Below are 12,561 nucleotides of genomic sequence, written 5' to 3' on the forward strand. Positions count from 1 at the left end.
CCCAGGCCAGCAGCAGCTTAGAGGTAAGCCCTGAAGAATTTACTTCAGCATTTGCATGCTAATGCAAACATTGTGTCTAGGTGGCACTGGGCAGGCAAATAATACTCTTATCTTTTGTTATTACCTGGGGACTCTAACGGTGTCACTACCGCAGTCAGTTCAGCAATTGGCCAGGTCATTAAGCTTACAATATTGACTTCTAATTAGGTGTCAACCCAGCAGCATCAAGAACACATTACTCTATATCAATGTTCTTTCCAAAGTTAATTCCTCATTGATGGTCTCCCTCTCCCCTAAAACTGTACCCTTACAGAATGGAGAGGGCTAGCCCAGTCTTAGCATAGTGAGATTCCTTAGTGGAAGAGATAAATATCTAAGAAAGCACCTATTGCTCAATTTACACTAAAAATTAGATATTATTGCTAATCAAATGATAGGTTGTATAATGGTAGCATTGGCTTAGAAGTCAAACAAACGCATCCACACCCAGGCCTTATCACTTATTAACTGTGTGACTTGTGAAAATTACTTCATTGTGCCTCAGTGTCCCCACATACAAAATTAATAGCACCTATAGGTTTGATGTACAAACTCTCAGAATTAACATCATCCAGTTTTGTTCCTTTCACTCTTCTCAACCTATTTAAACCTACCCATTCAAAAAGGTTCATTCAAATTCCATTTCCTTACTAAAGCTTCTCCTACCCTAAAGTGACCCCTTTCTTCTCTGATCTCCTACTAAGACTTTCATGTAGAGAATTTATTTGGTAATTAATCATATACTGCCTAGGACTGCTTTGAGCTTGCCAGTTTGAGCCATTATATCATTTCCAGTGCCTAGCAGGGTCTCTACACATAATATGGGAGTAATAATTATTTGTTGATTCCATAGTCATTTCATTTTTAAAATGATATTATACTTGGAAAACAGTCATCACCAAGGGCTTACAACATTGTCCATATCTCTAGGGATCACAGAACAACAGTTCTAATCATTAATCAACTACTTATTTATTTATTTATTTTTAAATATATATTTTATTGATTTTTTACAGAGAGGAAGAGAGAGGGATAGAGAGTTAGAAACATCGATGAGAGAGAATCATTGATCAGCTGCCTCTTGCACACCCCCTACTGGGGATGTGCCCGCAACCAAGGTACATGCCCTTGACCGGAATCGAACCCGGGACCTTTCAGACCGCAGGCCGACGCTCTATCCACTGAGCCAAACCGGTTTCAGCACTATTTATTTTTTTAAATACCAAGAATACTAATAGCTACCATTAATCAAACATCTATGACATGCTATACTATATTAAATGTTCACCAACATGATCAACATTTAAAAGTTTAAAGTTAAAAGTTTAAGTTGGGCATGTCAGCCTGTGTTGGTTCAAATCTCAGCCTTCTACTATCTGTATAACCTTGGACCAGTCATTTAAATTTCTCTAGTCTGAATTTTTTCAATTATAAAATGGGGATAACAGTACGTATCTTTCTGGAGGGATTGTTGTGAGGAACACCACATTAGATTAGCACAGAGACTGTCTTATAAAAGTCCTCAAATAATAGCGATTATTATTAACTCAAAAAACAGCTGTTATTATTGCTATGAGAAAACTAAGGCACAGAAAAATTAACCATTCCTTATAGTTGTTACGAATTAGCTGAAACACTGTGGAAAGATAAGTATCAACTATAACACACATACATGTCATTGAAACCTAAATGCAAAATATGGTTTCCTGGACTGGATCCTAGAACAAAAAAAGAAAATTACTGGGAAAACCTGGTGAAATTCAAAACAAGGTCTGTACTTTATTGAATAGTATTGTACCAATGTTACTTTCTTAGTTTTTATAATTATACTATTGATATGTAAAATGTAAACATTAGGAGATGCTGGCTGAAGGGTATATGGGAATTCTCTATCTTTGCAACTTTTCTATAAATTAAAATATTTTAAGACAAAAAGTTAAAATAATAAATGTCTTCGTGAAAACTTTTTTGAAGGAAAGTAAATTGGCTAGTGAGGTCATTGCTATTGATATGGACTGCCTTATAAAAGGATGACTGTGAAGACTATAAATAGCATTTAAAAATGCCTATGATGTAATACTAAATATGAGGAAGCAGTGTAACAAAACTGTATGTATACTACAATAACAAAATAGTGTGGAGGTGAAGGGCACAGATTCAGAAGCCAGATTTGCTGACAATAAATCTAATAGAATCCGACTCTGCCAGAACAGAGATTTAGTTTTCTTTCCACATAACCTTAGCTAAGTTACTAACTTCTATGCATCTCAGTTTCCTTATCAGTAAAATGAGGGAATAATAATCTACTCTATAAATTTGTGAGGATTAAATACATGGCAAACCATAGAACAGTACCTGGCACATAGTAAATTTTACAACACCAACTTTTTTGGGGGAGAGGGGGAAGAAATAAAGGACATAGTAAAATGATGGGATTGTGTGTGTGTGTGTGTGTGTTTTTCCCATTATCCAAAGTTTCTTTAATATGTTTGCATTGCAGTGATAAACATTTTACAAAACAAAAATGTAATTGAAAAAGGATACCAAGCACCTCTTCATTGGGTGACAGGTACATGGTAATTTATATTATCTAGTGTACATTTAAACATTTCCATCATTTAAAAAAAATTTTAAGGGGAAAAAAAAAATCTCACCAAGCTAATGGAGTTTCATATTTTATAAGAGCTGACTCTAAATTTTAGCCATACTACAACACAAATCGTATTTGACAATGACAGAGAAATATAAACGTATGAAAATTAAAAACCAAGACTCACCTCCAAGGGAGAAGAATGTCAGGAACTGCCTTCATTTGCTAGGAATATCATTTCACTTTTTAAAAAAGGAAATGTTCTACAGTGATGTGGTAGAATGCAAACATATGTATATATAGGTTTATACAATATTAATATCTCTACCTGAGAAGTAACTGCTTCAGTGTTTTTCTGGTCTGATGGTCAAATACATATTTATGCTTTAAAGTCAATATTTGTACACCAGACAAGAACAGTGCCTATCAGCTAAATACATATTTAGGACTGTACCACATGTATTACAAACATGCACTAAAATCGAAAGCTTCTATTTATACAGAGCCTTTCATCTTGAAGAGGGCTAAAGAGCTTTACAAACATATGTACATAAAGGGACGTTTGCACTGACAGGCAGGCAAGGTATCAATCCACCACACCCCTATTTCTTCCAGCAGACCAGAGAGGAACACATGGTGCCCACAGCTGCAGGCCTGTAACAGCTGCACAGACAGGGAACACAATGATCCACGTTGCGATGTGCAGCCACTGAAAGAGGGCTTCGATCTGAAAGCACCAACTGCTCTCCTCAAGTGCAGAAGCACCACAGCCGCTTCCAAATGTGTTTTTAAATTATTCTCTACCAAACTCAACTAGCTAATCACTTGACAAAATGGAATTTGATACTGCAAATGGTTTCTGAATGCAAAATACTTCCTGTCTGATGATGAAAACTAGGTTGAAAAACGCTTCTTCCTGCCCTTGTTAGATGTAGAGAGAGAGAAAAAAGGGTCACAATATTCAGGAGAAATGGTTCAAAATATTCCATCTAAGAATAGCTGTCTCAGAGGATGGGGTCATTACTTCAAAAGACAGTCATATTCCTCCCACTCCCTCCCATTTAATTAGGACACTAAGTTTCTCAGTCAAATTACTTTATATAGAGGGGTCTATCTATATTATCCTAAAAGGCTAATTAATAGACTAAACGGCAGAACAAGCAAAAAACCAGTCACTATGATGTGTGCTGACCACAAGGGAGTGTGCATGGAACATAGTGGGCTTCGGCAGCAGGAAGCAGAGCTTCGAACATGGTGGACGTAGGCCACAGCGGGAAGGTGGAGCAGGTGAGCGAGAGCACCAGATCAAGGCAGGGTGCCAGTCACTGTCATTGGGAAGAGCCTCTGGTGGTTACTAAAAATTCTTTGCTCTTGCATGCCGCAGTCCCAGCCGGTGCTGGCTCCCGCTGCTGGCCCCAATTGCTCGGCTCCATCAGCCGGTGCTAGTGGCAGCTGCAGGTCGATTATTGCCTTTCAGGGCTTCTCCACCTCCCCTGCTCCTGAGGGGCAATCAGGGCCGCGACTGTCCTGCTTGCACCAACTGCTGGTGCCGGCCTCAGTTGTTCTGTGCCATCAGTAGGTGCAAGCAGGGTCTGCACCGTCAGCGCGTGGAAGCAGCAGGAGCAGAGCTGCCGGCAGACAGGGGGCTGGGGGCCACAGTGGGAAGGCGCGGGCCGGGGTGCAGAGGATGGACCAAGACCTGCCCCTATGCCCACCACAGCATCGTGATACAATTCCTTTTAAGGTGCACAAATTCGTGCACTGGGCTCCTAGTATATACATAATGGAGATCTGATACTGGAAACTGTGCAATCACTATAACAGCATACAAAGTGCAACAATGTGTTTAGGAATATGACACTGATTTTACCTAAGCCCAAGTTACCTTGTATATTAACTGAAAAATAACCAAAAGATACTCTACCACCAAATCCTCTTGTTGTGGCTTCTCTCTACCTCGCACATTTTTATGCAGGTGAGCTGTAAGGGAGAGTGAGTGCATAGTGCAGAATGAGCTTCAGACTCAGGCTCTTGGTCCTGGCGGTATTAGCTACTTCTTTTCCCAATTGCTGCCTTGCTGAGGCACTGACTAACCAAGTGGTTCTAGTCACTACTGTCAATTATGTTTTCATTAATATAGCTATAAATCGTTGGAAAATACTTTATTTCAGATGATTTTTGATAATAGAATGTTCTTAGCAATTAGCAAGTTTTTTAAGGTTAGGGTTATCAACTTAAACTAATTAGCTTAAAGCAAAAAAGGGATACAGACCAAGAGGATTACTGAGAATAAGCTAAGGAAAAACAGAAATAAATATTTGTTTTCCTTTTACAATTTCTAAGGAAGAAAATATTTCTTTGGCCACCGTCTGATTATGGAATAAACACGTGCCAAGGGAAGGAGGAGGGATCAGGGAGGAGAAAGCAGAAGACAACAGTCTTATTTAACTGTTTTTATGTGAGCAAAATGATTTGTGCCACAGTATTTCCATAAGAAGTGGGACCATTATTTTCCTGTAGAAACACATTTGGTTTGAAAAGTATCACTGGACAGGACGTGAAAATCAAACCGAATGAATTATTCACAAGCTCCGATCAGAGGTGATCATTATTTCTGATGCTCCAAACAGTGATTAGGATTCTGCGCCGAGATGTCATTTTCTTACTGAGTAACACCAGCGATATAGAAAGACATTATCTATCTATCCATATACGTATGTATTTTTTTCTCCTGGGAGGGCTTTGGTTTAATGTTACTATAACAGATACTAAAAACATGATAATATTAACCTTTATTCTGATGGTCCCCATAAATGCCATTAGTTTGACACAAAGTGTCAACACTAATTATGACCCAAAGTTAACACCAAAATTGATATCAACATTAATTGTACTATCAGTGTGAATAGAATGTGCAAATGCATACATACACACATATTCACACACTTTCCAAAGCTGCTGCTACTACAAAGTAAAACAATATTAAACTCAATAAAGAAATCTGAAGAGAAAGCTAAGGGACAAAAGATAGGATTTTGTTTTTAAGGATATGGGAAGCATCCATCAACTTTAGCTATGCTGTGGGAAGCAGAAATAGCATATCTTTGTCACGATTGTCTTTCTTATATCTACCGCCTCATTTTAAGTTCAGTTGTAATAATATAAAGGCTAGACTGTGGCTGAGATGTTGCAGCTTTACTTTCCATGCTAAAAGCCTAAAAGTTGAGTTTTTCTGGCAAAGCCTCCAGCAGCTATTGTCCTATCTACTACTGCTACTGCCAGAAAGACAACCATCCTGCAAGGCCCGGGAGCAGCATACAAAGACTCCTAGAATGGCATGACAATTACAGAGGGAAAGGGAGCTGGGGGGAGGTAGGAGAGGGTAAGAGGGAATAGTGATGGAAGGAGACTTGACTTGGGATGGTGAACACAAAGTACAATATGCAGGTGATGTATTATAGAATTGTACCCCTGAAACCTATATAATTTTATTAACCAATATCACCCAATAAAGTCAATTTAAAAAATTAAAGAAGAAATAAGACTCCTAGAATGTTAGAGCTGAATTGGACATAAGCATCATTTGCATCATAAAGGAGAAAAAACTAAGATACCCCCCCCAGCTCTCCCCCTCCCCCCCGAGAGAGAAGGAATCTAAACTTGAGTTCCTTTACAGACACATAATAAAATGTTACCTTTCCCCCTTTCGTATCCTGTATGGAATATTAAATCTTCACTTTAATTAGATACCATCAAAAATAATTATAATTTTAACCCATGTTAGAATCTCATGGAAAAAAAAACATACTTAATGAAATATTAGAAAATACTGTGCAGGTGTTAAAAATGTGTATTTTCAAACCGTACGGCAATGTAATATTTGACTTAATTTGTGCTGAGAAAAACCATGGTGAAAAAATGTCAATGCCTTTCCATATTGTATTGCCTGCTGGAGAGCATGTTCCATTGCCTAGTTTGTATGATCACATAAAAGAGCTGAAAACAATTTTCTTAACAGCTGAAAAAAACCTTCTTACATGCTTGGATAATTCAAAAATGGCTGAACAAACTTACCTCAATTCTTCTAAAAACTGATAAAAGGATAAGAAAAAATATCATTTTTAGAGCAAAAATTTTTTATCCCAGAGATAACTTAAAATATGTTACCAAATATTAGAAACAATAATTTTGAACAGGGGAATTATTTCTTTCTGTGATATTTATATACTTGAAACCACATTAATTTTATACACATGTACACAATCCTTTAATAAATATACCAATTTTTACAAAAGCATGCAATGGAACTCATACAAGCCAGTAGTATTTGAGAAATGGGGCATATGAGTAACTGGTTGATATGGCAATTAACCAACTTGGCCTATGACAGTTCCAGAAGCCTTGCCTATTAGTCACATAAACAAATGTTGAACTCTGATGCTCCACGCTACACCTCATCCTTTTGTGTCATCTGTTGCTGTCCTCATGTTCATTATTGCCTCTGATTGAAATTGGGTAAAGTTTCTTGACATAAGGCACCGTATCACATCCTTTTCCCATAAAATCTTAAAATTTGAGATGTATGAAAATGCTGGCAAGTACATTCTCTTGTTTAAAGGCTATCTTGAGGACGTACTTTTGAAAGGAACTGGGGAGCCCTCCACGCATGCTGCATTAGTCACTAATGGATACATTAGGATTTTTCAAAGCCAGTCAAGTTCATTGGGCCTTGGTTTGCTAGTAATGAAATGAGTCAAACTAAACTAATCAACCTGATGAGCAATCTCCAACACCAATAACAGTCATTCGGAAGGAATTCTAAGGAAAGTATATGCATCCCCAAAGAACAGTGTTAGAAATTCATTAAAAGTAATTCCATGGCAGGAAGAGCCATGTTTCAAAATCAGCCTTAATGTTTCTCTAATAAGGAACTCAACTTTGGTTCTGAGGATCATCTCAGAAAAAAAGAAACATCTTAGACATATCCAAATGTGCTCACTTAGAACGAGGGTAACAGAAGAGAGCGTGCACAATTTTAAATAAAACTATCTTACCACATATTCCATAATATGTCTCTTACTGTACTTGAGATTTCTATCTTACTAGGTATATTCTCCCATCTTCAGGGATAGATTCGTAGCAAGGACCATTAGTCTCTTTGTATAACATGAACGATCAGTGCACAGACCACGGTCCTGTTTTTCAGAACCACTTTTATCAGGTCTATTTCAGAGTTCACCTTCAGCACACTACAATACAAATATGCCTCTTTCCCAACATATATCTAAAAGACTGACATGGACTCAATTTCCACACCCAGCATGAAAAGGTAAACTGATTTCAAAAGAATGAAATGAAAGCACAGTAAAAATTCATCCAAATGAGGTTCACATTCACTGAGCTATTCTGAGGTTAAATCGAGTAAAACAATACACAAAAGTCTAATGTTAAACTAGAAAAATATTTGGGTTCTGTGTGCAAGAGAAATGGTCAACACTTCCCTTATTCAAGCCCACACACATATACATACATTTCTAAACATAATGGGTTCCTCTAGAATCTGAATTCAGGATAACCCAAGCAATTCCTTTGAGAGAATGGAAAATGTCAACCAAGTGAATTAAGACAGAGGGTAATGGTAGTTTTTCTAAAATAAGAGTCCTCTGTGTGGGAAGTCCAGCCTAGAACTGTCAAGATGAATCTACTATTTCTTCCAATCTTTTAGGTTTATATAAGCTTACCAAACGTCCTTTCTCTACCCAGCTCCAAATGTATCTTATATTCAAATTAGAGATTCCAAAGGATTATAGCAACACGTAAGGAACAGTATCAAAATGGTAAGATTTGTTTAAGCTGGTCAGAAAATGTAGAGGTATTTGTCATAACACTCTCCATATTCTTCTGTATGTTTGAAATATTTTATAGTAAAATATTAAGGAGACTGGACATCAGCACACGGTCAATTACAAATGGGTAAGGCTGAGCAGTTCTAGAAATCCTGATCCCCAACAGTTCACCTCCAAGAATATAAAACGGGACTAAAACCAAGATATCAGTTATGATGGCAGCTAGTCTTTAATTTACACTACTTTTTCCCCCTCGATCATCCTCTTTCTAAAAATTATTTCTTATCAAAATGTGTACAGCTATGATGTAAAATTCAACAGACTTCCACCCCAAAGAGTTAAAAATGCAATTGCATATTGTAGGAACACAAGGCAAAGCCTACCAATCCAACTGAAAAAAAAGAAAAGAAAAAAAAAAAAGGAGGAGCATGGGGGGAGGACACTGCTGGATTTGCCTCACCAAACAAGGCAAATCAAGAGGCTTCTCTGAATGCTAAGCTGCAGAGAAGGAAAAATCCTGACACCTAGTGCCCATCAGAAAAAATGAAGCCTTGGAGACCCTGTAATGATTTAAGTGTGGTAGTGTGTGCACAAGTGACCATAAAATTGCACTCAGTTTGGAATATACCTACCTCTCAACAACAACAACAAAATGTTATGGAAAAAATGTAATACTATGCAACAATTCCAGTATCTAAAGATCAATCCTTTTTGGAGTACACATCTTGAACCTAATTGTTTCTAAACACAGCATCTTCTTCTTGTCTCCGTTTTTCATTATGACAGGAGTGATGAGAGGGAATGAATGGGTTCATATTGTTTAAAAGGCCAAGTTCTGAAATAATGAGAACAGGATCGTAATTCCTATCTCACTAAAATTACTATGAAAGGTGCATCTCTCTCATATCTTTCCTCGTTGCCTGATTCAGAAATTTGTGATCTAGTTCACAGAGCTGTTAAAGGAAATAGAATAAAAAAATGCTAATAACATTTCAGAACAAATAACATAGTCTCAAGAAGGCTAGTGTTTTCTTTGTCTACAAGGCAAAGTTAAGTTATTCTCTGTCAAGTCCGTTACAGCCTTGGCTTGATCTTAGCCTGAGCCTTTTAATAACAGGATTCTGTGAGAAAAGCAGCTGCACTGAATTGTGAAGTTTACTTAAAATGTTCCCACCTGCAATTACCACTTCCAAAAAATGATTAAAACAGGTTTGCAAACAAACAGGAAAATGAAAACAATTCCTCCAAAGTGAGATGTGGGAAGAGCAGAACTGTTGTTTGGCTGCATTGCTTCTTTACCCAGGCTCAACAGCACACATTCATCGAGCTGTGTATTTACATACAGTGCCCATCAATGTAGCATCATGAACTCAGCTATATAGAAGTGAAATCAGTTTAGTATATGCTGCAATCATATTTTCCTTAATTTTCATCTTTACTTTAAACTATTAAAAAAAATTCTGGACAAATCATCTTTGGAGCTATCTGCAAGTAATGCAGATTTGGTCTGCATCTCTTTATTCCCACTCTAAATTCATACTAAATGCAATGCCATTCAAATCTGACAATGAGAAAAATGTACTCTCCCTACAACTTTCATCATGCATCGTGGCATTCCTTCAGTTATACCTTTCTTGATGGTGGAGGGACAGCCAGGGAAATAGAAAGGAGAACGTAGCTAATACCACAGCAGAAAAGCGCTGTTTCTCTTGCTTTTATTAACATGGGCACAGTGTTCAAAATGCAGGTCACATCTTTGCTGAAACAGCCAATATTCTTCCTCAAATGGCAAACAAGTTACCTAAAACTAAATGGAACTGAATTGTTCCGACTTCTGGACCCATCACCATTTTGCCCATTTACTGTCCTGAAGAAAAAAAAAGGAAGACGGGCCACACATATAGCCAATGGTCTGATAAGTGTAGGTTTTCTGCCTTTGATCATGGGGAAACGCATCTCAATTCCTGGGGAAACTCTGCAGGAATCTCTTGTTTTACTTTTATTCCTATATCCATGTGGTAGCTTTTAAACCCCAAAACTCCAATCTTTTAAGGTAATATAATATCACCCACAATCATGGCCGGGTAGAACCGTCACCTTTAGAGAACACCACATTATAATGATTTAATGTCGATGTAGCACCAATGCATTTACATTGGGCCTTGGCTCTCAGGACATTAACAGGTCAATTTTTTATTCCTTTTTTAATAAAACAATTCTGCAAGTCTCTGTTCAGATGCCCATTCTCTGTGGGACAGGACAGATTTGCTCCAAATCTTATCAGCATGAGCTCTTTTCTTTCCCCTCACATCATTCTTGGGTAAAATGTAGGGTGCCAGGCTCATGACAAACTTGTCTCTTTGGCCAAAGAAAATTAAACTGCAATAGCTGAAAGTCAACTTGCCCTGATAACACTGGGCTTGGCATGAGGAAATACATCCTATTGACAGCACGTCTTCTCTTAGGCAGAGCTGTCCCTCAGAGTTCTGACTGCTGAAACTTCATCTTTAGACTGGTCAGTCTCTCAGTGGACATGCTCCATTGTATGTTCAAGCTATTGGTAACAGAATTTGGTACTAATACCCCAACCTCATTCCTGTCATGCAGTGCCCCATAATCTAGCTATGGCCACTGGCTGACTTCACCAACCATCCCAGGGATTACTCACTAACAGCTCACAAAAATGAATACTGGTCTCACTCCTCCTGAGCTCAAAGACTCAGAAATAGCAAGCTAACGCTCAGCTTCAATTCTAGTCAATCATTTGAAGAAAAGGAAAAGAGAAAATAGGCAACAAAGAAGGGAAAAGAATAAAAGAAGAAAGTGAGAACTGACAAAAAGAAAAAAATTTTTTTTCAAGATTATTATAGCATTGGGCAAAGGGAAATGTGGTTCCTAATACTGACTTTGCTATTTCCAGCGATGGTATAAGACATCCCTTTTCCATCAAGGTTTGTTGAGTCCTAAAAGGGTTAAAAAAAACCTTTAATTTTTTTTTTATTCGTGTGTGTGTGTGTGTGTGTGTGTGTGTGTGTGTGTGTGTGTGGTCTTTGGGTACAGAGTCCGGTATAATAAGACTATTTGTATTCATACTGGCAGAGTAAACACTACATGTTCATGCCCAGGCAGCTCTGTGCTTGTAATTTCAGCAAGAACAGAGCTCTGTCCCTCTGGGACTTCACTATTCCCCTAGTCTCCATTCGCTCAAATACAGAATGAGAGCAAAGCGAAAGCAGGAGAGAAAGATCATGGCAAGAGGTTTCAAATAGCACTGCAGCTAGCTTGCACATGGCCAAAAATCTCGTTTTGTGTTTTAATTACATTAGTTAAAACCGTTTCTCTCAGCTCCATGTTCACAAGGGTGCCTTCTGCACCTAAAGACGACACTGTTCAATGAAGAAGAATTTAAGTCTAGCACAATGAAGCTTTTCTCTGCTCGTGAAGGGCTCATTGAGTACATGCTACACACAGCGGCACAAACGTCTACTTCAACTTTGTGTGCTAATGAGTATATACCTACCCTTGTCAAAATTCTATGCAACCTTCCTCCCTAGCTTCTGGCCTTTTCTATTTCAAGGTGTTAGATTAAAAGAACTCCTACAAGGCTGATACTCTCCATCTGGTCCTTGATTGCATCCACCTTAATATTAAATCATCTACTTTGGCATCCTCTGTGCACTTACTGAAACAAGCCATACACCTTATACATATAGGAACATTTTTAGCTTAGTGAATAGTGTGTTGGCCTGCGGACTCAAGGGTCCCAGGTTCAATTCTGATCAAGGGTATGTACCTTGGTTGGGGGCACATACCCAGTGGGGAGTGTGCAGGAGGCAGCTGATGAACGTTTCTCTCTCGTTGATGTTTCTAACTATCCCTCTCCCTTTCTCTCTGTAAAAAATTAATAAAATATATTTTTAAAAGATACTGTATAAAATGAAAACAATTGTGTATTATCTCCAAAAGTCTACTCAGCCTGTTTATGGTGAACACGAGGTGAAGATTAATCCTTCGAAGGAAGGAGATTTTTCTAGGGTTATTATCTAAGGTTGAAATAAAAACATATCTCTTTTTAGGTTTATGACT

The 12,561-nt window shown here is 37.9% G+C and overlaps 1 protein-coding gene across 6 annotated transcripts in view; it reads right to left on the reverse strand.

Annotated features, from left to right (window-relative positions):
* ACACA (acetyl-CoA carboxylase alpha) overlaps window positions 1–12,561 on the reverse strand; it is a 246,989-nt gene that overhangs the window by 68,333 nt on the left and 166,095 nt on the right. The window lies entirely within an intron of this gene.

The sequence above is a fragment of the Pipistrellus hanaki genome (assembly GCF_964339955.1).
Source record: "Pipistrellus hanaki genome assembly, chromosome: 16".
In the NCBI taxonomy this organism is placed as follows: domain Eukaryota; kingdom Metazoa; phylum Chordata; class Mammalia; order Chiroptera; family Vespertilionidae; genus Pipistrellus; species Pipistrellus hanaki.